The sequence below is a fragment of the Cetorhinus maximus genome, chromosome 4 (assembly GCF_964194155.1).
Source record: "Cetorhinus maximus chromosome 4, sCetMax3.hap1.1, whole genome shotgun sequence".
Lineage (NCBI taxonomy): Eukaryota > Metazoa > Chordata > Chondrichthyes > Lamniformes > Cetorhinidae > Cetorhinus > Cetorhinus maximus.
In genome coordinates, this window is record NC_135882.1 from 63,783,723 (window position 1) to 63,811,425 (window position 27,703).

The 27,703-nt window shown below is 40.8% G+C and overlaps 1 protein-coding gene across 1 annotated transcript in view; it reads left to right on the forward strand.

Annotated features, from left to right (window-relative positions):
• The first annotated feature begins 12,972 nt into the window (after positions 1-12,972).
• LOC144679648 (band 4.1-like protein 3) overlaps positions 12,973-27,703 on the forward strand; it is a 299,756-nt gene continuing 285,025 nt past the window's right edge. The window contains exon 1 of the mRNA XM_078540247.1: positions 12,973-13,219. The gene's annotated coding sequence lies outside the window, so the exon portion shown is untranslated. The remainder of the gene's footprint in view (positions 13,220-27,703) is intronic.

The window sequence follows — 27,703 nt, forward strand, 5'->3', positions numbered from 1 at the left end:
AAAGGTCAATTTTTTTATTGTGGCGATGACAGTGATTTGCTTACTTTTGATCATTTCACCTAGGATTTTGGGAGTAACCTGGTCTGTGGTAGAGAGGAAGTTTTTCCAACCAGGCAATTCCTAATCTCATTGATAGAAGTTTCCATTCAGTGAGAACATTGGTCATTTAAACTTTGTGCGCACTACTGAATATCTTCTGCATGCCCCTTACTGGAATGAAAAGTAATATTGGGGATGTTGTATATTTTCATTTCTTGCCAGTTTAACAGAGTTTTGGAGTGTTTCAGAAACCCACAAAAGGCCATCAATGTGTTGATAAAAAGGGAAGAAAATAGAATATGAGATTAAACTAGCCAGGAATATAAAGCAGTTTAAGAGCTGATGGAAGTTTATAGTAATTTAAAGACAATAACGAGTACTTCTGGATTTCTTGAAGGATACAACAGTACAGCAGCCTGCCATGTCATATTAGTAAGTCATTACTTTATTAAATAGATCATATCTCCAGATGCAATTCATTAGAATATCGTGATCATTCACCATTTTAATGTACATGGATACTTTTACATGTAAATAAAACGCAATCTTTTGTATAAGGTATGCAAAGTATTGAACATAATTTGAATGTTCTGCTTTATACATAATCAATGATGAAATAATTTCAAGTATTTTTTATTTGTGAGTGTTCATACATTCACTGATAAAAATGGAGGCAACAGTCAGAAAGGGGCAGTTTGAGAAGCAATGTGAAAGAAAGAAAGAAAGAAAGAAAGGAAGATGCTATAGCACCTTTCACAGCTTCAGGATATGACAAAGTGCTTTATAGTCATTGTTGTTCCTTTTGGAGTGTAGTAATGTAAGGAATTTGGTAGCCAATTTTCAAACAGCAAACTCCTACAAACAATAATGAGGTAATGTCCAGATGATCTGCTTCATGTGTTGGTTGAGCAATAAGTGTTGGTCAAGACACTGGAACAAGTTCCCTGCTCTTCTTCAAATGATGTCACATGGTCTTTTATATCTATCTGAGAAGATGGACAGGGCCTTGGTTTAACATCTCATTAAAAGGTTTTACTTCTGATAGTGCAGCACTCCTTTAGTAGGGCACTGAGATATCAGTCTAGATTATGCTCAAGGGTCTGGAGTGTGATTTGAACCCAGAAGCTTTTAACTTAGAGGTAAGAGTGCTACCAACAGACCCATGGCTAAGCTCAATATCAGAGATATGAAACAATTGAGAAGAATAGAGAAGAAAAAATTTAGACTATACACAAATTTTTGACAGTGTTTAACATGACCACAATAAAAGCTGGGCAATAGGTGCTAAAAAGTTTTCGAAGTTTTGTTTTCAGGAGAATTTGAGATAGCAACTGGTGAGCACAGAAGAAGCTGATTGGTTGAAGCCTAGCACAAAAGGGTGAGCTGGAGCAATCGCAATAAAAAAGAATTGTACAGAAAATGTATGGAGAAAAACTTAAAATATCACATTTATAAGCATTGGAGAAGGAAACTTTGGCAGGTGTTACAGTATGAGGATTTTTATTAAACAGACAATGAGGAGCATGACTAATTAACAACAGAAACATACTTAGTAGTCAAACTGGAAACTAGAAACAACATAAATGGGAGTAACAAAAACACAGCAAGAGCAAGGTTAAAAAGAAGCAAAAAACTGAGAATGACATTCAAAACAAACAGTTAAGCTGCAGTAAAAAAATCACACATTGTGAGTTAAATTAAAATGACACATAATCTCTCACAAAAACAGAATTACCTGGAAAAACTCAGCAAGTCTGGCAGCATCGGCGGAGAAGAAAAGAGTTGACGTTTCGAGTCCTCATGACCCTTCGGCAGAACTGAGTAAAGTTAGGAGAGGGGTGAAATATAAGCTGGTTTAAGGCTGTGGGGGTGGGGGGGGGGGGGGGGGGGGGGGGCGGGGGGAGGTGGGGGAGGGGGGGAGAGAAGTTTGGGGGTGGGTGTGGTTGGAGGGACAAGCAAGCAGTGATAGGAGCAGATAATCAAAAGATGTCACAGACAAAAGGAACAAAGGGGTGTTAAAGGTGGTGATATTATCTAAGAAAATGTGCTAATTAAGAATGGATGGCAGGACACTCAAGGTACAGCTCTAGTGGGGGTGGGGTGGAAAGACTGACGACAGGATATTACAGTTATAGATTTAAAAATAATGGAAATAGGTGGGAAAAGAAAAATCTATATAAATTATTGGAAAAAACAAAAGAGATGGGGAAGAAACGGAAAGGGGATGGGGTTGGGGGAGGGAGTTTAAGATCTAAAGTTGTTGAATTCAATATTCAGCCCAGAAGGCTGTAAAGTGCCTAGTCGGAAGATGAGGTGCTGTTCCTCCAGTTTGCGTTGGGCTTCACTGGAACAATGCAGCAAGCCAAGGACAGACATGTGGGCAAGAGAGCAGGGTGGCGTGTTAAAATGGCAAGCGACAGGGAGGTTTGGGTCTTTCTTGCGGACAGACCGCAGGTGTTCTGCAAAGCAGTCGCCCAGTTTGCGCTTGGTCTCTCCAATGTAGAGGAGACCGCATTGGGAGCAACGAATGCAGTAGACTAAGTTAGGGGAAATGCAAGTGAAATGCTGCTTCACTTGAAAGGAGTGTTTGGGCCCTTGGACGGTGAGGAGAGAGGAAGTGAAGGGGCAGGTGTTGCATCTTCTGCGTGGGCATGGGGAGGTGCCATAGGTGGGGGTTGAGGAGTAGGGGGTGATGGAGGAGTGGACCAGGGTGTCCCAGAGGGAACGATACCTACGAAATGCCGCCAGGGGGGGTGAAGGGAAGATGTGTTTGGTGGTGGCATCATGCTGGAGTTGGCGGAAATGGCGGAGGATGATCCTTTGATTGCGGAGGCTGGTGGGGTGATAAGTGAGGACAAGGGGGACCCTATCATGTTTCTGGGAGGGAGGAGAAGGCGTGAGGGCAGATGCGCGGGAGATAGGCCGGACACGGTTGAGGGCCCTGTCAACGACCGTGGGTAGGAAACTTCGGTTAAGGAAGAAAACAGTTTCTCCTCAAGAACTAGAAATCTCTAGCATGCCAACATTATACGGGAACTTTTCAATTATCATAGGATAATTCTAGGCAGAGAAAATGTTTTGCAGAGGCTTTGAACCTTAAATTCTTAGGGTAGAATTTTGCCGGGCGGACTCGGCAGGGACGGTCGGGAAGCCAACCGCAATCAGGACCGGGCCGTGATTTCACGCTGGCTGGCCAATTAAGAATTAAGGCCCACCCAGCGTGAAAAGAGAGTGGCAGCACTGAGAGCTACCTATGCGGGGGCGGGGGGTGGGGGGAGGGAGGAGGGTGAGTGGGCCGAACGTGAACTTTGCGCATGCGCGCGAGTAAGCACGGAGTTACCTCAAGGAGATAAAGCATCTTTAAAAAAGAAAATGATGAAAATAAAAATGTAATAAAACATTTCCTGCTCATATGACTCCGTCACATTTTTTTTCTATTCATTCACAGGATGTGGGCTTTGCTGGCTAGGCCAGCATTTGTTGCCCATCCCTAGATGTCCTTGAGAAGGTGGGGGTGAGCTGCCTTCTTGAACCGCTGCAGTCCATGTGGTGTAGGTACACCCACAGTGCTGTTAGGGATGGAGTTCCAGGATGCTGACCCAGTGACAGTGAAGGAACAGTGATATATTTCCAAGTCAGGATGGTTAGTGATTTGGAGGGGAACTTCCAGGTGGTGGTGTTCCCATCTATCTGTTGCCTTTGTCCTTCTAGATTATAGTGGTCGTGGGTTTGGAAGGTGCTGTCGAAAAAGCCTTGGTGAATTCCTGCAGTGCATCTTGTAGATGGTACACACTGTGCTATTGTGCATCGGTGGTGGAGGGAGTGAATGTTTGTGGATGTGGTGCCTATCAAGCGGACTGCTTTGTCCTGGACAGTGTCCAGCTTCTTGAGTGTTGTTGGAGCTGCACTCATCCAGACAAGTGGGGAGTATTCCATTACACTCCTGACTTGTCCTTGTAGATGGTGGACAGGCTTTGGGGAGTCAGGAAGCGACTTACTCATCGCACTGTTCCTAGCCTCTGACCTGCTCTTGTAACCACAGTATTTATATGGCTAGTCCAGTTCAGTTTCTGGTCGATGGTAACCCCAAGGATGTTGATAGTGGGGAATTCAGTGATGATAATGCCATTGAACATCAAAGGGTGATGGTTGGATTCTCTCTTGTTGGAGATGGTCATTGCCTGACACTCGTGTGGCACGAATGTTACTTGCCAGTTGTCAGCCCAAGCCTGGATTTTGTCCAGGTCTTGCTGAATTTGGACATGGACTGCTTCAGTATCTGAGGAGTCGCAAATGGTGCTGAACATTGTGCAATCATCAGCAAATGATGATTTCCTTATGTTGGAAGGAAGGTCATTGATGAAGCAGCTGAAGATGGTTGGGCCAAGGACACTACTCTAAGGAACTCCTGCTGAGCTGGATGTCCTGCAGCTGAGATGACTGACCTCCAACAACCATAACCATCGTCCTTTGTGCTAGGTATGACTCCAACCAGCGGAGAGCTTTCCCCCTGATTCCCATTGACTCCAGTTTTGTTAGACTCCTTGATGCCACACTCAGTCAAATGCTGCCTTAATGTCAAGGGCAGTCACTCTCACCTCACCTCAGGACTTCAGCTCTTTTGTCCATGTTTGAACCAAGGCTGTAACAAAGTCAGGAACTGAGCGGCCCTGGCAGAACCCAAACTAGGCATCAGTGAGCAGGTTATTGCTAAGCAAGTGCCGCTTGGTAGCACTGTAATGACCCCTTCCATTAATTTACTGATGATAAAGAGTAGATTGATGGGATGGTAATTGGCCAGGTTGGATTTGTCCTGCTTTTTGTGTACAGGACATACCTGGGCAATTTTCCACATAGCCGGGTAGATGCCAGTGTTGTAGCTGTACTGGAACAGCTTGGCAAGGGGTGCGGCTAGTTCTGGAGCACAAGTCTTCAATAATATTGCCGGAATGTTGTCAGGGTCCATAGCCTTTGCAGTATCCAGTGCCTTCAGCCGTTTCTTGATATCACGTGGAGTGAATCGAATTGGCTGAAGACTGGGGTCCTCCGGAGGAGGCCAAGATGGATCATCCACTCGGCACTTCTGGCTGAAGATGGTTGCAAATGCGTCAGCCTTATCTTTTGCACTGCTGGGCTGGGCTCCTCCATCATTGAGGGTGGGGATATTTGTGGAACCACCCCCTCCAGTGAGTTGTTTAATTGTCCACCACCATTCACATCTGGATGTGGCAGGACTGCAGAGCTTAGATCTGATCCGTTGGTTGTGGGATTGCTTAGCTCTGTCTATCACTTGCTGCTTATGCTGTTTGGCACGCAAGTAGTCCTCTCTTACAGCTTCATCAGGTAGGTATGCCTGGTGCTGCTCCTGACATGACTTCCTGCACTCTTCATTGAACCAGGGTTGATCCCCTGGCTTGATGGTAATGGTAGAGTGGGGGATATGCCGGGCCATGAGGTTACAGATTGTGTTCGAGTACAATTCTGCTGCTGCTGATGGCCCACAGGGTCTCATGGATGCCCAATCTTGAGTTGCTAGATCTGTTCGAAATCTATCCCATTTAGCTCGGCGGTAGTACCACACAACAAGATGGAGAGTATCCTCAATGTGAAGGCGGGACTTCGTCTCCACAATGATTGTGCGGTGGTCACTCCTACCGATACTGTTATTGACAAATGCATCTGTGGCAGGCAGGTTGGTGAAGATGAGGTCAAGTGTGTTCTTCCCTCTTGTTGGTTCCCTCACCACTTGCCGCAGACCCAATCTAGCAGCTATGTGATTTAGGATTCAGCCAGCTTGGTCAGTAGTGGTGCTGCTGAGCCACTCTTGGCTATGGACATTGAAGTCCCCCACCCAGAGTACATTCTGCACCCTTGCCACCCTCAATGCTTCCTCCAAGTAATGTTCAACATGGAGGAGTACTGATACATCAGCTGAGGGAGGGCTGTACGTGGTAATCAGCAAGAGGTTTCTTTGCCCTTGTTTGACCTGATGCCATGAGACTTCATGGGGTCCAGAGTCGATGTTGAGGACTTCCAGGGCAACTCCCTCCTGACTGTGTACCACTGTGCTGCCACCTCTGCTGGGCCTGTTCTGCTGGTGGGACAAGACATACCCAGGGATGGTGATGATGGAGTCCGGGACATTACCTGTAAGGTATGATTCTGTGAGGATGTCTATGTCAGGCTATTGCTTGATTAGTCTGTGAGACAGCTCTCCCAATTTTGGCATTAACCCCCAGATGTTAGTAAGGAGGACTTTGCAGAGTCAACAGGGCTGCAATTGCCGTTATCATTTCCGGTGCCTAGGTGAGCATGGACATATTATTAATTAAATTTTAAATCTTTTATTTTATTATTATTTGCTTTTGGAAACCTCATCCGGCCCATAGATGAGGTTTGCAAAAAAATGCAAAGGCCGCTTGGCCTTTTTGCCTGCCCACCAACCATTAGGTTGGACGGGCAGCAAAAACTTTCATTTACTTGATTATTTAATGGCCTTAACAGGCCTTTTAATTGTCGGTGGGCGCGCTGCCAACTCCGGCGCACGCCTGCCGACCGAACTATCGCACGATTGTGCGTTGACGTTGGCACACCCTGCCGATGTCAACGCGCGTCATTTCATGCTCGAACAGGTTGGGCACGTGCCCACCCGCCCAGCGAAAATTTCTGCCCTTAATTTTAATGGTCAGTTTAATGACTTACAGAGTTATAGGCCCAGATTACCACAGAGTCATGGAGACTCTGGAGAGCTGCCAAAATGGTGTGGGCGGGGCAGGATGAGGAAGACCACCCCCGCCCCATTTCCGACAGATCCAGTTTTTGCTGGTAGGGGAAAGGGAATGGGGTGTGATTTACATGTGAGGGAAACCAGGACTCAGCAGGACCATTTGAACTCATAGCTAAGTTCAAACAGACCCTGTTTTGGCTGTTGCAAGGACCTTAACCTGCAGTGTGGGAGTCACGAATTTATGTTGTAGACGTAAACACTCTTGAAGGGTGGATAAGGTCTGTACAACTGTCATGATGTGAAGTTATTTAAATTCTCAGCCTTTAAAATGAAAGAAAAACAAGTTGCAGGTCAATGAAAGTTTTTTTTAAAAATGCTGCTCTAGCAGTTTCAAAAGGTGTTGTTGACATTTCCCTAAGGTGTCTTTATGAATGCTTGGCTGATTTACAAAAGCTACAATTATTCCAACAGAGGGTTCTGAGTTCACAGTTTGACTGACAGCTTAAAGGAGTTATTAAAGGATTAACTGTCTTTGATGTAGGATATGTTCACAGAATCTTTACAGTGCAGAAGGGGGCCATTTAGCCTCTTGTCTCTGCACTGACTCTCTGAAAGAGCATTCTGCCTAGTCCCACCCCCCTATCTTATCCCTGTAACCTTATACATTCTCTCTTTTCAGATAGTAATCCAATTCATTTTGAATACTTTGATCGAACCTGCCTCCACCATCCTCTCAGGAAGTTCATTCCAGACTCCAGCCACCCTCTGGGTGAAAGATTTTTCCTCACATCACATTTACCTCTTTTGCCAAATATTTTGAATCTGTGCCCTCTAGTTCTTAATGCTCTCTTGAATGGGAAAGGTTTCTCACTATTTACCCTGTCCATACCCCTCAGGATCTTCAATACCTCTATCAAGTCTCCTCTCAACCTTCTTTTCTCCAAAGAAAACAGTTCCAACCTCTCCAATTTATCCTCATAACTGCAGTTCTTTATCCCCGGAATCATTCTTGTGAATCTCCTTTGTAATCCCTCCAATGCCTTCACACCCTTCCGCAAGCATGGCACCCAGAACTGGATGCAGTAATCCAGATGAGGCCTGCCTAGTGTCTTATACAAGTTCAACATGACCTCCTTACTCTTGTACTCAATGCCCCTATTAATAAAGCCTAAGATACATATGCTTTATTAACTGCTATCTCAACATGCCCTGCCATCTTCAATGACTTATGTACATATACACCGTGGTCCCTCTGTTCCTGCACCTTCATTAGAGTTTCTTCCTTTATTTTATACAATCTCACCATATTCTCCCTGCCGAAATGAATCACTTCACACTTCTCTACATTAAGCTTCATCTGCCATTTGTCTACCCAATCTACCAACATGTCTGTATCCTTTTGAATTTCAAGACAGTTGACAATTTTTCTAAATTTGCGTATCGTCTGCAAATTTTGAAACCATGCCCTGAACACCACAGTCTATGTCATTAACATTTATCAGGAAAAGCAAGGGTCTCAACACTGACCCCTGGGGAACTCCACTACAAACCTTCCTCCAATCTGAAAAACAACCATTTATCATTATTCTTTGTTTCCTGTCACTCAGCCAATTTCTTATACACTGCCTACTTTCCCTGGAAGTTTGTTGTGGAAGTTTGTTTCCATGCATTTGAAAATTTAAAAGGTTTGAATGTGCTTTCAAGAATGAGAGGTTTTTTTTAATATAGTGAAGGCAGTATTAGATTTTTAGAATTTTATTTTATTTCATCTCAACTTAGTTCCTGAGGTGAGTTGACATGGAGCATATAAGGGCCAAGGTGGGGTGTGGGGGTGGGTGAGCTGGCATGTGTTGGTATGGAGGGTGTAAGGAGCCACTGGGGCTGGTGGGGTGTGAGGGGGTGACTCTGTGAAGAACGCTGTCTCATAAGCTCACTCGAGAAATAAGGTGTCAGGTGGAATTGTGTTGGACTGCTGCTCGTGCTGAGTATTTATTCAAAATAACCATTTCTATTAATTTATTTTTAAAAGGTTTTCTTGGCACACAATGCTTTTAGTACCTTTTGGTGAGGGCTAGAGGATCTAAGATATCACAGTACAACTGGGACGAAGTCCCAGAGAACCCAGGTGGGCCTTTTAGGCAGCCTGCTTGGCACTCGGTCATCCCGTTGCCATTTATGCTCCACTTCCAGGGACGGTGGGCCTGACTGTATCCTGTACCCACCCCCCCTGGAATGAAGATTGTGCCATCTGGGGGTCTTTCTACTGAGGCGGGCCTGGTGAGTCAGGAAATTTCCTGATTCGAGCTAACCGCCTCCGTAGCAAAAATCTGGGCTTTAGAGTAATTATTAAACAGAAAGAAGCCATTCAGCCCTTCAAGTCCTTGCCGATTCTCTGAAGAGCAATCTAGTCAGATGTATTCCTCCACTGTACCCCCTGTAGCTCTGCAAGTCTATTTCCCTCAAGCGTCCATCCAATTTCCTTTTGAAATCATCAATCGTCTCCCCATCCACCACCCTTGTAGGCAGTGAGTTCCAGGTCATTACCATTCGCGGCATAAAAAAAGTTCTTCCTCACTCCTCCCCGCATCTTTTGCCCAAAATCTTAGATGTGTGTTCCCTAGTCCTTGGGAGCAGCATTTCTTTAGGTCTACTTTATCTAAACCTGTCATAATCTTGTACGCCTCTATCAAATCTCCCCTTAATTTTATTTGGTCCAAGGAAAACAACCCCAGCTTCTCCAACTTAACATTTAGCTACAATCCCTCATTCCTGGAACCATTCTGGTAAATCTCCTTTGTATCATCTCAAGGACCGTCATATCTTTCCTGAAGCGTGCTGGTCAGGATGCAATACTCCAGTAGCGGCCTAACCAGAGCTTTTTAAAGTTTCAGCATTACCTCCCTGCTTTTGTACTCGCTCTCTCAATATGGCCTTCCACCTTCAAAGATCTATGTACATTAACCCTCAGATTCTTCTGTCTCTGCACCCTCATTGGAACTATGCCATGTTGTCTATGTTGCCTCTCTCTATCCCTTCTGCCAAAATGCATCAGCTCACACTTCCCTGTATTAAATTCCATCTTCCACATGTCTACTCATTCTGCTAACCTATCTGTCCTGTTTGAATGGTATCATCCTCAGTTTACCATACCTCCAAAGTTGTTATATTGGCATTGGTATCATTATTTAATTGTAATTTTAAAAAATATTGAATCTGTGGTTCTTCTGTTATAAATGTTCTTTTGTTACAGTCACATATTCAGTTGTTTCACTGGAAAAAAACAAGGTTCAAATGGTTATGCTTCTATGAGAACTTTGCTGAGATATATTGTGGCAAATCAGTTTGGTTATGTTGCTTCTGTAAGCAATGAATGAGAAAAGTCTGACACATGGGGTGCAATTTGCAACTTCACTCCTTGGCACTAAATTAGCAGAGAGGACTGCCTGGCCATTTAGAACCTCCCATCTTCCTTTCAATGGAACTCATGGGTTCTACAATGAGTGGGTGCTATGATGCACCAACGTTCTGCTCAAGTATTGAAGGTGAAAATTATCTCTCATTGATCTTTCTTGTTACAGATAATTTTAATGAGTCACTTTTATAGAGGTGCAATGTGTTAAAAGTAACACATACTGTACAGGGCATTTATAAAGTCTAAAACAAAATACTGTGGGAGCTGGAAATCTGAAATAAAAACAGAAAATACTGGAAAACTCAGCAGGCCTGGCAGCGTCTGTGGAGAGGGAAAAGTCATATGGACTTGAAACGTTAACTCTGTTTCTCTTTCCACAGATGCTGCCAGACCTGCTAAATTTTCTAGCATTTTCTATGTTTATAAAGTCCTTGTGCAAATTTAAACATTAATAAGTTTGGATGTACACACGATAGAAACTTTTTCATCCAATTGTTAATTGAGTTCCTATGTGATGCAGCTTTTCTATAATGAGCAGTGAATTATCTTCCCACAGCTGTTATGGACTTCAGTTCAGAACCATAACACACAATTCACCTTTTTACTGTCGCCATTTTTAGTTGAGGAAATGAACATTGAAAAAACATTGCATTAAAAGCATTGACATTGTTAACACCAAAAACTTTGAATCATGTTTTGATTTGTCATTTACAGTTTGACTTTATCATGTTTACAACCAAAGTTATTAAAGTTGCACAAGGCACCCTGAAGAGAAAATATTGGTGTACCTGTGAATGTAGTAAGTCCTCAATCTCCACTTTTTTGTACCTTATTTTAATTTTTGCAAATATGGGAAGGAAACTTTTGCACTTTTAAGGGTTTGATCTGTAGACGTTTAATCCTTGTAAGTAGTTTGGTATGTAACCACACTCTCTTTCCTGTGTTCAAAGACTTTGGGGTCATTTTCAACATCATCAGTAGAGCTGTACCCTTATGAAACATATCACCCTTCCTTTGGGGAGCCATCCTTTAATCTTTATTTTCATTGAATTTAATATAATGAAAATAGGGAAAGTTCTATAATGGGTAGGTGATCTGCTCTGCCAGGTTATCCCCTGGCAACAAAGCTGAATGTTACCCCCCCATTAAATGAACATTTATTTTATCTTAATGCTGTGGAAATATGAATCAAAAGAGGAATGGGTCAGGTACTAATATTTCTCTCCTTTTAATTTTCATCATTTTTGATAAGCTCTGAGGCAAAGGGTTTGGGAGAAGACAGATCACATTAGCAGGTTCTACTGTATCAGATTTGACTGAATTTAAAAATGGTTACCTCATCACTTTTTCCTGCTCTAATTATAGTTCTGATGTAATATTAAACTCTACATTTTCAAGCGGTACCATCAATTAGTTTTCATATTTTAGTTAAAAAACAACTTTATTTAGATTTACCCTCTTCACATGACAGGTAATGGAATCTAGAACTCTTTCCCTCAGAAAGCTGTCACGGCTAGGTTAATTGAAAATTTCAAAATTGAGATTGATTGATTTTTGTTAGGCAAGGGTATCAAGGATTATGGAATCAAGGTTGGTAAATGGAGTTAAGATACAGGTCAGCTTTGCTCTCAATGCATGCAGTGGAAGAGGTTCGATTATACTTGCTTCTGGAGACCCAAAACTAAAACGATTGTGTTCCCCACTCTTGTTGAACCAGAGGTAGAATGTATGTTTCAGGAAGTTAATTAAAATTTTAGGCAGTGCATGGAATAAAGAAAAACTACCAGTCTTAGTTTAGTTGGCGGTGCTTTTCCCTCTGAGGTCAGAACGTTTTGGGTTAGTGTCCTGCTATAGAGGCCTGAACACAAATGTAGATTGATGTTCCAGTGCTGCACCATAGGAGGTGAAGAAATGCAAAATGGAGGTCTCATCTGCCCTCTCAAGTTGGACCTGGAGGATCCCATGGCCTATTTGGAGAAGAGCAAAGAATTCTTCCCAACGTCCTGGACAATAGTGATATATTGATCCTTCAACCAGTATCAGTAAAACATTGGAGATAATATGTGACTTTGCCATTTTCAAATTGGCAGCTGCCTGTCTTACATAACAATAGTGACTACACTTCAGAAGTATTTGATTAGCAGTAAAGCACTTTGACCCTGAATGCCCAATGTAAATTCGAGACTTTTTTTTTGAACCCATCTTCAGATAACATTCAGGATCAATTACTAACCAGTGTACTTCGTGTCACGTTGTTTCCTTAACAGCAAGTCTTTTTATTTGCTACCGAAAAGGGTATCCAATGATGGTTGTTATTGTTCACCCAAAGAGGCTTTGCTGGGGTTGGAGTGACAAAGGGAGGAATATTCATTTCTCAGTAGTGTGAGTGCTGTTGGATTTTATAACGTAAGGTAAAAAGCCATGGGCCGTGAATGTTTCTATTTCCTCTAATTGCCTTCCGCATTCCGTTGCAGCAAGCTCCAGCCTGAACTGCTTCAAAAAAAAATCAACTTTGCCACAACCGAGCGCCGGGCATAATATAGCAGCGCACTCTACCCTTCCCTTTGTTTTTGAAGCCCTTTTATTGGCACTATCAGATTAAAACTGAGTTGAAATACTAACCTATCCTCTGCTGTTTGACAGCAGCGAGCACGGTGACATATTGATTATGATTGGCATCCTAATGTTCCGATTGGAAGATGCGGACTTCTCGGCGATGCGGCTGACCAATGATCTTAATGTATCCACCCCTTTGCTGAGCAGTGTGCATGCTGTGCGGAGTGCCCTCCAATTAAGTTGACAGGAGGTGAACGCTTGTCGTGCAGGAGTTTTCAATTAGTGCATTGTGAAAGAAGGAATAGGAAGAATTGGAGTTGCGATGCTTTGCGAATGGGTGTACGTTTCTTCAGATTTTACTTCATTATAAAATAAGAAACACCTAAACAAACGGATCTGACATTTATGCTGACCGTTTCAACGTTCGAGTCGTTTCCAACTCAGGCGACCTAAGGACTCGAGGTCATTTTTAAGAAGGGGGACAGGTAAGGGATTTTGTTTTCTGAAGGCTAAATTTCCTTTTCTTTTGCTCTTGCAGTCCAGATGAATTAACTCAAAAGGGCAGAATGAAATTAGCAGAATGTTTTGACAGATTGGTGTTTTGCCTGTGGTCCAATGTATTAACTGTATGGTACACATAGGATCTGTGTTAACGTAGAATCTGCTCCAAATGCCTGAACCTGGGGCTTAATGTTTTATTGAAGATAATTTACGTTTCAAATGAGAGCACTTTGAAAAGTAAGCTTATTGTTGGTAAAGGCACGGAATTCATATGCCTTCTCAGAAATGTTGGTAGTTGTATTTGGAACAAAAAAAAAAGCAATGTCACATTTGCTTATCACACAAACAGAAAAATTACTGTTCTCCAACATTGCATTATAAACCAATCAAAACGCCCAATTAACTGTATGATCTTGGTTTACTAATTTCACATTTACATTGTGTTTAAGTGTAGAGATGTGGCAACTTTTTAAAATCTTTCATATTATACAGCACAAATGTTCATGAAAATAATAGTGTAAGCAAACATTGTGGGAGTGTGTGTGATTGCTTTCTTAACAGCTTAGTCTTAAGCCATTTAAAATGAATCTTAATGTAAGATACAGCTGAGATGATGGAAGGTTCATTGCTTATGTTGCAGATTTTTTAATAGTCTACAATATATAAGTAGAAGCTTATTATGCAGTAAATATATCATGTTTATAATGGGTATCCTTTGCCACAACTAATGTATTTCATTGATTTGTTGAAGCAAGCAGTGGAAAAGAGTAGTCATCAGCTGATCCAGTTTAATTTGATTATGTAGCAGTTTGGTGATTGTAGGACTGCTGATTAAGTTGGATTAATTTACAACTGGTATCAAGTAATAACAGTTGTCTCTAAATGATAAGCCATTCATGCCTAATTGAAGATAGGTTCCTTCTGCTGACCCGTAACAAAGACCAAACTAAAAAAAAATCAGCATTTTTAGTTTGGCACCTGCCTTTATTAATACTTTGAAGAGCACTTTGTAATTTGAAGTTGCAGCAGTAGAGTAAGGTTGGAACCAATTTATTTTCAGTTATTTGATTTAGACCATAAGACATAAGACATAGGAGCAGAAATTAGGCCATTCGGCCCATCGAGTCTGCTCCGCCATTCAATCATGGCTGATAAGTTTCTCAACCCCATTCTCCCGCCTTCGCCCCGTAACCTTTGATCCCCTTACCAATCAAGAACCTGTCTATCTCGGTCTTAAATACACTCAATGACCTGGCCTCCACAACCTTCTGTGGCAATGAATTCCATAGATTCACCACTCTCTGGCTAAAGAAGTTTCTCCTCATCTCTGTTCTAAAAGGTCTTCCCTTTACTCTGAGGCTATGCCCTCGGGTCCTAGTCTCTCCTACTAATGGAAAATCTTCCCCACATCCACTCTATCCAGGCCTTTCAGTATTCTGTAAGTTTCAATCAAATCCCCCCTCATCCTTCTAAACTCCATCAAGTATAGACCCAGAGTCCTCAAACGTTCCTCATATGTTAAGCCTTTCATTCCTGGGATTGTTCTCGTGAACCTCCTCTGGACCCTCTCCAGGGCCAGAACATCCTTCCTGAGGTATGGGGCCCAAAATTGCTCTCAATATTCTAAATGTGGTCTGACCAGAGCCTTATAAAGCCTCAGCAGCACATCCCTGCTTTTATATTCTAGTCCTCTCAAAATAAATGCCAACATTGCATTTGCCTTCCTAACTACCGACTCAACCTGCAAGTTAACCTTAAGAAGATCCTGGACTAGGACTCCCAAGTCCCTTTGCACTCCAGATTTCTGAATTCTCTCCCCATTTAGAAAATAGTCTATGCCTCTATTCTTCCTACCAAAGTGCATGACCTCACATTTCCCCACGTTGTATTCCATCTGCCACTTCTTTGCCCATTCTCCTAACCTGTCCAAATCCTTCTGCAGCCTCCCCGCCTCCTCAATACTACCTGTCCCTCCACCTATCTTTGTATCATCTGCAAACTTAGCCAGGATGCCCTCAGTTCCTTCATTTAGATCATTAATGTATAAAGTGAAAAGTTGTGGTCCCAACACTGACCCCTGCGGAACTCCACTAGTCACCGGCCGCCATCCTGAGAAGGACCCCTTATCCCCACTCTCTGCCTCCTGCCAGACAGCCAATCTTCTATCCATGCCAGTACCTTGCCTCTAACACCATGGGCTCTTATCTTACTGAGCAGCCTCCTGTGCGGCACCTTGTCAAAGGCCTTCTGGAAGTCCAAGTAGATAACATCCATTGGCTCTCCTTTGTTTAACCTACTCGTTTAAATTGGAACTACATTGAGTGAATTATATGTTAAGCTTGTTACACAGAGTATAGTTGTTCCCAATCATAGTTAACCTGAAGTATTATTAATTTGTCTTGAACTGAACTTGAGCACCACCTTATTTCTATAGTTCAGTGATAAAGTATATTTACTTGCTTTAAGAAAAATCAACCTGTAGATAGAAATTGAATGAAAAATCAAACTATTTTCAATACTGATCCTTCTGTGGAAACCAGCTGCAAAAAATGATTTATAGTACTAAATTGGTAAATTTATTAATGTATGTTAGATTTTTTACATAAAAAATTGTGATGCAGCAACTTTAAAGGCTGCCCTTTTTTGCCTGTACATCAGTATTCCCATTGCAGAAGCCTGCAAGCTTTGAGGGAGGAGACAGGTACACAGATGAATCCATAACTAAGTGTTTATCAATCAAAGGGATTAGTATGTCATTTTGCTTAATACTTATCTGTACTGTGGTTCTACAATATGGACTGAAATATGATAAATATCAATTTACTTCAGGTAAACTTCTATTTCTTAAACTCTGCTTGCTATTCTTTTGATCTGATTGCTAATTTTGTTTTTCATGTTACGATCTTCATGCACAACAATCCATTATGTGACTTAACATCTTTCTTGGACTTCGGACGTGGCTCATCTCTGTGAGTACTTTATTGTAATATTTATTATCTGAGAATGTTGTATAAAACAAGTAAGAGATAACTATATAGTGGATTACTAAACTGTAAAGCTGATAATTGTTCGTGGAAAGTTAAATCTATTATCACAAAAGTATATGATTTTATTGCAAATACATTTTAGTTTGATATTTGAATTAGATTTTTAGTACTTTAGTACTTGATGGTTATTTTGTTGCATGGAGACGAGTCTTTGTTAATCCACATTAAAGTAATTTGAAACTGTTAGTGTGTTAAATTTCTCAAAATAAACTTGGTTTTAGCTTAGTTATTGTATACCAGTAAGTCACATGTGGCAATAAAATGTGACCCTTTATTACATTCATACTGTAGCTCAGTATATAAGATATAATAAATATATAAATGAGCACATTAATACTGCAAAAGTGACTTCAATTTGAGGTTCAATACTGAAATCTCTCCAAGTACATTAGTACTAGAATTCTAATATGGTTTTGCATGCAATGTCGAAAGATGTGTATACATTTTCCCTTGGTACTTGTTCAAGCATGTTAATTGAACTTCAAGGTGGCCTAATGAGGATAATACATGCAGTGCAACAAGATTGTAGCAAGCTAATACAAGATCTTAAGTAGAAATACCAACAAGATGGTGGTGGGAGAACTACACTGGTGTTCTATTTAGCTTATTGGCTCACCAAAGTAACTTGCTTATAAGTCTGGCAAACTCCAATTACAGTATTTTATAACATTCTAATGTATACTATGACATCTAATATAATATCCAAGGAACAATACTATACAGGGTTGTTTTGATTTGGGAAAAAACTTTTTGAATAATACATGGGACGAAGGCAACGCATATTTTAAAATGGATATTGTGTAGATTTACTTCAATACATCATCAGAAGTGTGCGTTCTAATGGAGGCACATACAATAGCTACTGAATGCAGTTGCTCTTTAATTTTCTACTGACCTTACTTGTTCTCCTTGGGACTACTGTCATGGCTGTTATATTACTGTAGTAATGATCTAAGGACAGAGTTCAAATCCCACCATAGAAGCTTGCAATTAAATAAAGCTGGAATAAAAAACTGGTATCAGTAAAAGTGACCATGAAACTACTGGAGTGTTTTTTTAAAAAAGACATCTGGTTCACTTAATGTACTTTAGAGAAGAAAATCTGCCATCCTTACCTAGTCTGGCCTACATGCCCTAACTGCCCTCTGAAATGGCTGAGCAAGTTATTCAGTTGCATTGGAGAAGGTGGGCCACCACCATCTTTCTGAAGAATAATTGGTGATGGGCAATAAATGATGGTCTTGCCAGTGACACACTCATCCTGTGAATGATTTTTTTTTTTAAAAAAAGCATTTAGTGTAACTGCAGCTTCTGATTTAATTGAATTTTTAATGAAATGTAACTTGTGGTATGGTACCTGGGCAATACCATTGTTACCAATGTGAGAATTCTGCTGTTCTTGTTACAGTAAGACTGCATTTAGCAGTTGTTTCTGATCTGATGTTAAAATGTATCTATCTGTTTTGAACAAAATGTAACTTCTATCAAGGGATTCTCCATGTAGAACATCGGGTGAATTAAAACGCTTGACCTGGAAAGAATAAAAATATCCCTTGGAGATTTTTCAGCTCCAAGTGAGCACATGTAGTGCATAGCATGGTACTGAGCCATGCAGATCACCCTGGTTCAAATCCTGATCTGTGCTGATTTAGCTGTTTTCAGTTACTGCTGTAATTGGCCTTAGTACATCTAAGAATGGATAAAGGCTCCTTCTTTTGATTGTAATCTCCAGTAGAAACGTACACATGTAAACATTGGGCAAGGACAGGATTGGACTTGGCTTTGACAGTTCTTTTATTAAATAGCATGTGAAAATAGCCACCTGTACGATCACCTACACCAATGGAGCCAAACTAAGAGGTGTCACTGATTTTTGGGCAGGAATAGACAATTGGAGAGTGTCATTTGGGTGGGGTGGGGGGAGAAGAGAAAGAAATATTTCAGCTTAAGCCATTGAATTAAACTGATGTTTGACTGAGAGTAGAATGGTGGTGTCGATATGTACAAGACATTATGGGGAAAGGACTTGGAGGAAGTCTGTGGCTTTAATTAGGTGTATGACGTGTGAGTTGAGTTGAATGCTTTTTGCTAAAATTCTAAAATAACAATAAATGTTTGGAAAAATAATAATCCGAAGTGTTATTTGCACACTGATCTCTTGAGTGCACATTTTTATCTTGCCTGGGCTATTGTCATCCTGTCAAGAGACAAGTCTATTTTTTCCATTCTGTCCTTTCTTATTATTTAATAGAATTGTATGCAGGGATATTGTGGTTGACTGGTGCTGCCAATTATCCATTACTATTATGAGAGGTTTATGATATGGAGGAACAATTTCTCCTGAATATTGTTGCTATTATTCAAATAGGAATAATTGGTGACACTATTCTTTATCTCAATGGCTACAATTGATAATCTCCTCAATTTCTGTTCACTTGGGCTGCATGTTTTAAGGTCCTTTAATTGCACTCCTCTGGTGTGGAAAGGAAAATGTTCAGAAATGATGGCAAGAAAAATCTTTTCTCACTAGCATATTTCTTTTCCTATTTTGCTATACTGATAAGTCCACTTGATTACTGTTATAGTGCTAGTTCTGCACAAATCTAATCTAGCTAGGTGACAAAGGGGCTGCAAAATTTAATCATGTTTAACAATATAATTACAACATGTTAATTCCACAATCATTTCGTGTTACAATAAAAATATGTAGTGTGTTAGCATTTTGTTGTTTCTTCGGCTGTCTTTAAAGCTTCATTTACTAGTTCTCAAAAATAACAAATAGAAAATTTAAAAAATGAAAATGAAAAGACTGTCTTTCAATAAGTCCTTCTGGTACCAGAAGGACTTGAGTGCATTCTAAACCAATATAATTGCTCATTCTTTAAACATGACAGGCTGTGGGAGTGATGTGGTGAGAAATGGTCCAAACTTGGAAATAAATATTTATGGGACTGGCAAACCCATTGGGTTTAAGATGTGAGTTTGAATTTTTTTTTAAAAACTCTCACTCGTGGGATGTAGGTGTCACTGGCTAGCATTTATTGCCCATTCCTAATTATCCTTGTTTGGAGGGCATTTTTAAGAGTCAACCACATTGCTGTGATTCTGGAGTCAGATGGCAGATTTCCTTCCCTAAAGGACATTAGTGAACCAGATGGGTTTTTACAACAATCGACTGGTTTCATGGTCATCATTAGACTTTTCATTCCAGGTATTTATTGAATTCAAATTCCATCATCTGCTTTGGCAGGATTTGAACCTGGGTCCCCAGAGCATTAACCTGGGTCTCTGGAATATCAGTCCAGTGATTGGTATTCCACTGCCTCCCCAGGTTTGAATCTACTGCAGATTGAACAATGAAAGTCACTTGCCTCTGCTGGCTGAATGTATAACAAGTTTAGGAAGTTTCAACCAACTCTTGAGGCACAGGGTTGTTGCACAGAAGATGAGCACCTCTTTTTGACACAACATTAGCCATTTTATTCTAAGAGGTCAAAGGCTTTACAGAATCTACAGAATCACAGAATTGTTATGGTGCAGATGGAGGCCATTTGGCCCATTGTGTCTGCACTGGCTCTCCAAATGAGCATGTGACTTGGAACCATTCTCCTACCTTTTCCCCATAACCTGGCACATTGTTTCTATTTATAACTATCATCCAATGCCCTCTGGATGCCACAATTGAACCTGCCTCCACCACATTTCCAGGCAGTGCATTCCAGAAATGAACCACTCACTGTGTCAAAAGGTTTTTTTTTCCCTCACATCATGGTACTTCATTTGAAAATCACTTTAAATCTGTGCCCTTTCATCCACAATCCTTTTACGAGTGGAAACAGTTTCTCCCTACCTACTCTATCCAGTCCCCTCATGATTTAGAATACCTCTATCAAATCTCCCCTTAGCCCCCTTCTCTCCAAGGAGAACAGTCCCAACCTCTCCAATCTATCCTCAGCTGAAGTTTCTCATCCCAGGAACCATTCTTGAAAACCTCTTCTGCAATCTCTCGCCAATGTGTTCACATTCTCCCTATAGTGTGGTGCCCAGACTGTACACAATACTCCAGCTGAGGTCTAACTAGTGTCTTATATAAATTCAGCATAACCTTCCTGCTCTTGTACTCTATGCTGCTATTAATAAAGCCCTGGAAACTATATGCTTTATTAACAGCTCTCTTCACCTGTTCTGCCACCTTCAATGATTTATGTACATATACACCCAGGTCTCTCTGCTTCTGCACTCCCTTAAGAATTGTATCCCTTATTTCATATTGTGTCTCTGTGTTCTTCCTAACAAAATGAACCACTGCACACTTCTCTGCATTGAGCTTTATCTGCCCACTCTTCCAACTTGTCAACTTTAAGTACCGACAGTTTATCCAATACCTCCCCATCAATGTTGAACCTTTCTAGTGACAGTTTCTTCCTCCTGCCACTGTGGCCTCAGTAGCATTTTGGTACTGGTAAAGACAGATACAAAGTATTCATTTAACACCTCAGCCATGCCCCCTGCCTCCATATGCAAATCCACCTTTTGGTCCCTAATTGGCCCTACTCCTACTTTAACCACCCTTTTACTATTTACATGCCTATAGAAGACTTTGGATTCCCCTTTGTTGGCTGCCAGCCTTTTCTCATAATCCCTCTTCGCTTCTCTAATATGCTTTTTCACCTCACTTCTGAACCTTCTGTATTCCTCCTGGTTCTAGATTGTATTTTCTACCTGACGCCTGTCATAAAGCACACTTTTTTTTTCTTTATCTTAATTTCAACCTTCTTTTTCATCCAGGGAGCTCTGGATTTGTTTGCCCTACCTTCCCCTTTTGATGGAATAAACCTTGACTGTACCTGAACCATTACTACTTTTGAAGGTAGCCCATTAATCAGCTACAGTTTTTCCTGCCAACCTTTGATTCCAGTCTATCTGGCCCAGCTCAGTTTTTGCCCCATTGAAGTCGGCTCTCGCCCAGCTAATTATTCTTACTCTGGATTGCACATTGTACTTTTCTATCATCATAAAACCTTATGATCACTGTCTCCTAAATGTTCTCCCATTGACACTTGATCTCCTTAGACCTGGCTTTTGGAAATGAGGTGGGCTAACAATGCATCCTTTCTTGTTGGTCTGTGCACACACTGCTGTAGAAAATTTTCCTTAACACACAATCTAGGAAATTTTGCCTCTCTCTGCCCTTTACACTACCACTGTTCCAGTCCACATTTGGGTAATTAAAGTCCCCCATTACAAATACTCTATAATGCCTGCATCTCTGTAATTTCCCTACAGATTTGTTCTTCTATTTTCACCTCACTATTTGCCGGTCTATAGACTACACTGAGCAATGTATTTGCACCCTTTTTGTCCCTTTAGCTCTAGCCAAATTGATTCTGTCCTTGAACCCCCTGGGACATCCTCTTTCTCCACCACTGCAATGCTCTCCTTTAACCAATACTGCCAACCCTCCTTTTCTTCCTTTCCTATCTCTTCTGAAAATCTTGTACCCAGGAATATTTAACACCTTTTAGGCCTGGGAAAAATGGACTGTAAAAGTTAGGTGGATTATGAGGTTAAGGCACATGGTGGAATGATGCAGAGAGAACTTTACTCTGGAACTAGTTACATTTAACTGATCTGGAAGTGGTGATGCTGGTGCCAATGTGCATCATGGAAACACAAGTTCAACCCTCAAAATATAACTCTTCCTATTTAATATAGCAGTGCAGTAAAATTACAAATGTAATCATTTTGCAAATCCAACAGTGTGCAAGATTGAAATCTTAGCAAATGGTTGCCATTGTATAGGTTGTTTCTCTCTCTTACAACAATCATCAGATCTGTTGCTCTATATGTATTTGTAGTTGCTCTATATGTATTTGTACTTCTGTTCACAGCTAACTCATTTATCAGATATTTCTAGTGTCAAGATAGTTTCATGAAGTTTAGCTATCTCATTGCACAGTGAAAAAGTATGGTTTGTGTTTCCTATATATTCCACAAAATTGAGAGCAAACAGCTATAGTTAACATCTTCAATAGCACAATGAATGGAAACTCCCAATGACGATTCATTTGCTCAAGGGTGTGGTCTATTTTGTGGGTGGTAGCCCTCATCTTTAGATTTGTTGATCCTGCCGCCCCCCACCCCCCGCCCACACTTATCCACTTTCATTGATTGGCATTGCTTGTGTGTGAATAAACTATATTTATTCCTTTTTGGGTGGATCAGCTCCTATGAATTTCTGAGCCAATTTTATTTTTAATACAGCTTAGTGTTTTTAGCATTTTGAAAAAGAGAAATGTTCTAAGACCCTGAGGTGTAACTTAAATGGATGCCAAACCAAAGATGGAGGTATTCAGAGGGGTGACCAGAAATTTGGTTGGTGGTGGGTTTTGAGGCAGTTCTTTAAATGGAATTAGGGAGGGAGTTCCAGAGAATTGAGTCCTAGCTGGCTGAAGGCATAGTTGGCAAGGGAAGGGGGATGTACAAAAGGCAAGAGTCAGAGGAATGGAGAGTTTGAGGTGGAGTCATAGAGCTGGAGCAGGGTGCAGGGATGGGGAGGGGCATGAAGGAATTTGAATGTAAGGCTGATGCTAAATCTGAAACATTATAGGATTGGGAGGCAATATGAATCAGTGTGAGGACAAGACTGTTGGAAAACCGACCTGGTGCAGGGTAAGATACTGGCAGCAAAATGCTAGATGAACTGATATTTTCAGAGGGTGGAAGATGAGAGGCCAGCAAGGAGAGCATTGCAATAGTTGAGTTTGGGTAGCTGAGCTGAGATACTTATTGGAGTTTTAGCCACCCTTCAATGCCCAATATATTCTCACATGGTGTAGCACTTGGTTGTTGGCATCAATGGCACATGTTCTGCTGGATAACTGCATACTATTTTACCTGCCAAGGACTAGAAGAGCAATATTTAATATCCTTAATTTGCTATAATAAAAAAAAACAAATTTTTCCTGTACTTTCAATAGCCTAAGAATTAGTTTTAGTTCAAGATTCCACAGTCAACATGTGAATCATCAAGCTAATACTTTTCTGATTAGAAAGAGCCAGAAGGTTGTGCCTGATTAAATTATTGGATTTCATGGATGTCTTTATCTGGCAAGTAAAGATAAGGCAGTGGATATTACTAGCCTGAATTCAGTAAAGCATTTGACCCTGTGCCAAACAATAGACTGATTCACAAGGTGCCTGTTCATGAAGTAGATTGGTGGGTTGGTGCAAGGCTGAAACGTAGGCAGCAAATCTTGTTGGGGGAATGTCAGAATGGAAACCAGGTAGGTTTCATTAGAGTTGGTGCTGGGGCCACTAACTTTTTCTAAATTAGTTAGATGGTAGAATATTTTAACTTTCCACCCAATTGTGTGTCATCTACAGTGGTCAATGTCTGATAGTCCAGAGTTACCTGGATAAGCTCGGTCAATTGGCAGAGAGTTGAAGGTGGAATGTAACATGGGTAGTTGTAAAGTGATGAGATTAGGTAAGACGTTTTAGAATTTAACAGGAAAGTGAGCTGCTGGGGAGGGCTCTGAGCTAAGAGGTCTAGGTTATTTTTGAGATGGGAGGAGATTTTCATGGGTAGGCAGCTTTGGATTCAGGAAACCTATTAGGCACAGCATGTGAGAACAATGGAACATATTTTAAAGTTAAGATGTCAAAGGGAAACATAAGTACTGGGAGGGTGATAGAATTTTGGGACAGATTACCAATGGGGTGGTGGAAGAGAAAAACGAAAGTCTTTCCTAGTTCTAGAATTCTATTAACCTAGTGGGAGATTTGGAAGGGCAGGCACGCCCAATCCTCTGCTATCTAACTGTAAAATGGGTTAAAGTCCTGAACCTTAGGCACACCAATGAAGTATAGGACCAATCTTCAATCCCCAAGTACAATGAACTGATTTATGTGTAATAAATGACTTATTGTCCATAATTATAAAAAGTATTACATGAATGATGTAGATAAGTTTCGCAAGCCTGAACAGAAGTGATTTTACTTTTGGTTTGGTTGCTCCACAATTTTACTGATGATTGCTGGAATAATGTTTACAATATGTAAAAAGAAATATACCAGACAGAACAAAAACTGCCATACTGACCATAGTTTGCAAACATATAGTCTCAATTCGCTATTCATTAGCAGCAGCATCTTTCAATACTACTACTTAGCCAGTCCCTTAGGGCCGAGGATGACTTGCATCCACACTTAAATATGAGTTCTCAGGTGACTGAAAAGTCCAATGTGCGACCTACAGTCTCTGTCACAGGTGAGACAGATGGTGGTGGGGGATCAGGTGGGTGGGTGCCTGGGTTGCCACATGCTCCTTTCCCTGACGACGCTTGGGTTCAGCAAGCCCTTGGCGATGACCCTCGGTGTTCAGTTCCTTCCCGGATGCTTTCCCTCCACTTCGGGCAGTCTTGGGCCAGGGATTCCCAGATGTCGGTGGGGATGTTGCATTTTTCAAGGAGGCTTTGAGGGTGCCCTTGAAGTGTTTCCCCTGCCCTCCTGGGGCTCGCTTGCTGTGCTGAAGCTCCAAGTAGAGCGCTTGTTTCGGGAGTCTTGTGTTAGGCATGCAGATGATATGGCCCGCATCATTTGTTATTCATCAGACCATCAGTAACACTCTATACTTTTGCATTTTTTTTTGAGGATTAGTCATTTACTTATTGAACTCAATCTTGTGAACTGTAAGACAATTGTTTGTATCTTAGTCAATAATCATGGGAAGCATGAAGTTCATTTTGCAATAGCATGGACATTAGCTGAGTGAACACTGAATTGTGCAAGTGGGGATTTTTACTGTGCCACCAAAACAGGTCTGCAGTTTCATAGACGAGGTTTTCAGCCATAAAACAGTTGCCTACACATGGCTTTTAGAAGTACAACCAGTAGCTTATTTTTGCTCATGCCTTTCCATGCACGCGCGCACACCTTTTTAACATTTGCAAACTATTTAGTCGGAATGGCTGCTTTTGTTCTGTTTTGGCATTTCTTTTTTAAACATTGTACACATTATTCCAGAAATCACCAGTACAATTGCGAACAAAATAAAAAGACTCAAGTAAAACTACTCTTTTATATGGAGATGGAGATTTTATCAATGGTCTCTGCCCATGTGTAGCCATTTGCCAAAGATGGCAGGATGGCTTGGAGTGGATGGCTGTACCAAGGGTTTTCAATTTTTTCTCTTGCTATCTATTTATAAGTGGCTGACTTTTTAAAAAAAAAAATTGCTTCTGTATTTCACTATACCTCCATGTGGGATGAATCCTGATGCAAACCAAGTCCTAAAGTTTACCTTAATTCTTCAAAAAAAGGTAATTATGTGAAATGTTACTTGCAGGTAATTGTTATGAAATAGTTGTGTTGTGTAATGTCTCTCCTACCTACCCCCTCTCCACCCTGCCAGCCCACATCTTCTGAAACTTAGCTGAAGGATAAGAATAACTGAACCATGCTTGGAATTAAGTGAGTCATTTCCAGTATTTTTGAGTCATAGAATAGTTCCTGTGTAATTAAACTAATGCAATATGAAGGTCTTATATTATTTTAACATGAAATTGAAAGAATAAAATCAATTAAATAGGTCATATTTTTGAATTTATGGTCACGTGTATTTACTACTAGCCTAATGAACCTGCATAAATTGTAAAATGTTGTAAATTCAGTCTTGAATTCTCAATAAAATCAGGTAGTTGGGACATCATAGTACAATGGAAATGTATTTTCTGCAATATATGGGTGTTGGTATCAAGACTCTAATCCAACTGAGGAACTTCCATGGTATTGTAAACTTCCAAGAGTGAAGCTGAAGTAGAGCTCTTTGAATCAAGAGAATAGTAGTGCTACAGTTTGGGTGATCGCCTGGACTTTTGTGTTATGTTCGGGCAAAAAAAATGACGAAGAATTCCCATAGGCTTCCAATCTCCTAACATAACTTAATCAGCCGATCAAGAAATCTTCTGCAGAATTTTGGGACCAAGCCTCCTATGAACCATAACCTGCATCATTGTATGTGATGCAAGTGGTTGAGCATTCCCAAGATCATCCACCACTCCTAATTGAGGTTTTTATTTGGGGAATTCATGTGGGATGTCCCCCTTGGTGTCATGACTCTTAATAGGCATAAAATATCATGCTGTCAGATATGTGGAAAAAGGTTAAAACAAATAGAAGTATTCACAGATTTAATAATCAACCCAAACATTGAATCACAACAAAGCTCTTGGCCAATTTTCACCTCCATCACCTTGCATTTTTTGGGATGGTAAAAGGCTAAAATCGGAGTTGTTGGCCTCTGTGTCCCTTAACCCTGATGTGGCTGGCTCCCTTTTGGACACCCAGTATTAAACAGCAATCAAAGAACCTGTCTATTCCAGGTAGTAGACCCTTATTATGCAGATCAGGATACCATGACATAATTAGGACTCTGACTGCTACTTTAGCTTGGAATTGGTCAGTGATCCAATTGCTAATCAGCTATTATTTTTTTGTGAACAATGGCATAGATGGTATTAAAACTATAGATGGATAGATGTTTATCTCAAATACTTGTTTAGTCACTATATTTGCATTGATCATAGCCACAGATACAATAGGGTTGTCTTTGAGCTGCAGCTACTGAAGTCATTCTTGAATCACATTTAGCTGAAGGAAGGAAGAACAAATCTTCACTTTATAGCAGCTTACAAATTCAGCACATCCAAAAGCCAATGAAGTACATTTTTGATATAGTCAATTTTCAAATTCCCATGCACAAACAGCAATGTGACTATGACCAGATAATCTTTTAGTGGTGTTAGTTGAAGTATGAATATTGGCCTGGACACCAGGTGAATTCCCCTGCTCTTTCAGTGCCATGGGATATTTTACATCCATTTGAGGGGGCCAGGCAGGGCCCCTGTTTAACATCTTATCTGAAGATGGCATTGTGACACTGCAGTGCTCCTCAGTACTTCACTGAAATGTCAGCCTAGATTATAGGCTCAAATCTCTGGATGTGACTTGAACCACAACCTTCTAATTTGGAGCTGAGAATGCTACCATTAAATCATGACTGACGCCTAACTAAAATAAAACTAAATCATATAACATACAGAGATCTGTTACAAATAGGATGAAGTTTTGATTTTATTCCTTAGCATTGACTGTAATTGCTGTTATTAAAGGTGGAGTCTTGGCGCAAGATTTTTTAAATATCAGGCATAACAAACATTAATTGCCTTTTGGTTTTTCCATCCATTTTTTTTGTTGGAGTAGATTTTTGTCTATACCTGGGTGTTAATCTGGCAGATTGGATTGTCTATCCTTGATAGAGCCTGCCCAATTTTTTCTTCCATTAATTGTTAAAGATGAAAATCTTCAGTGTATTTTTTTGTTTAGATTACCTGTGAGTGTTAATGTGTGTGCTAACCC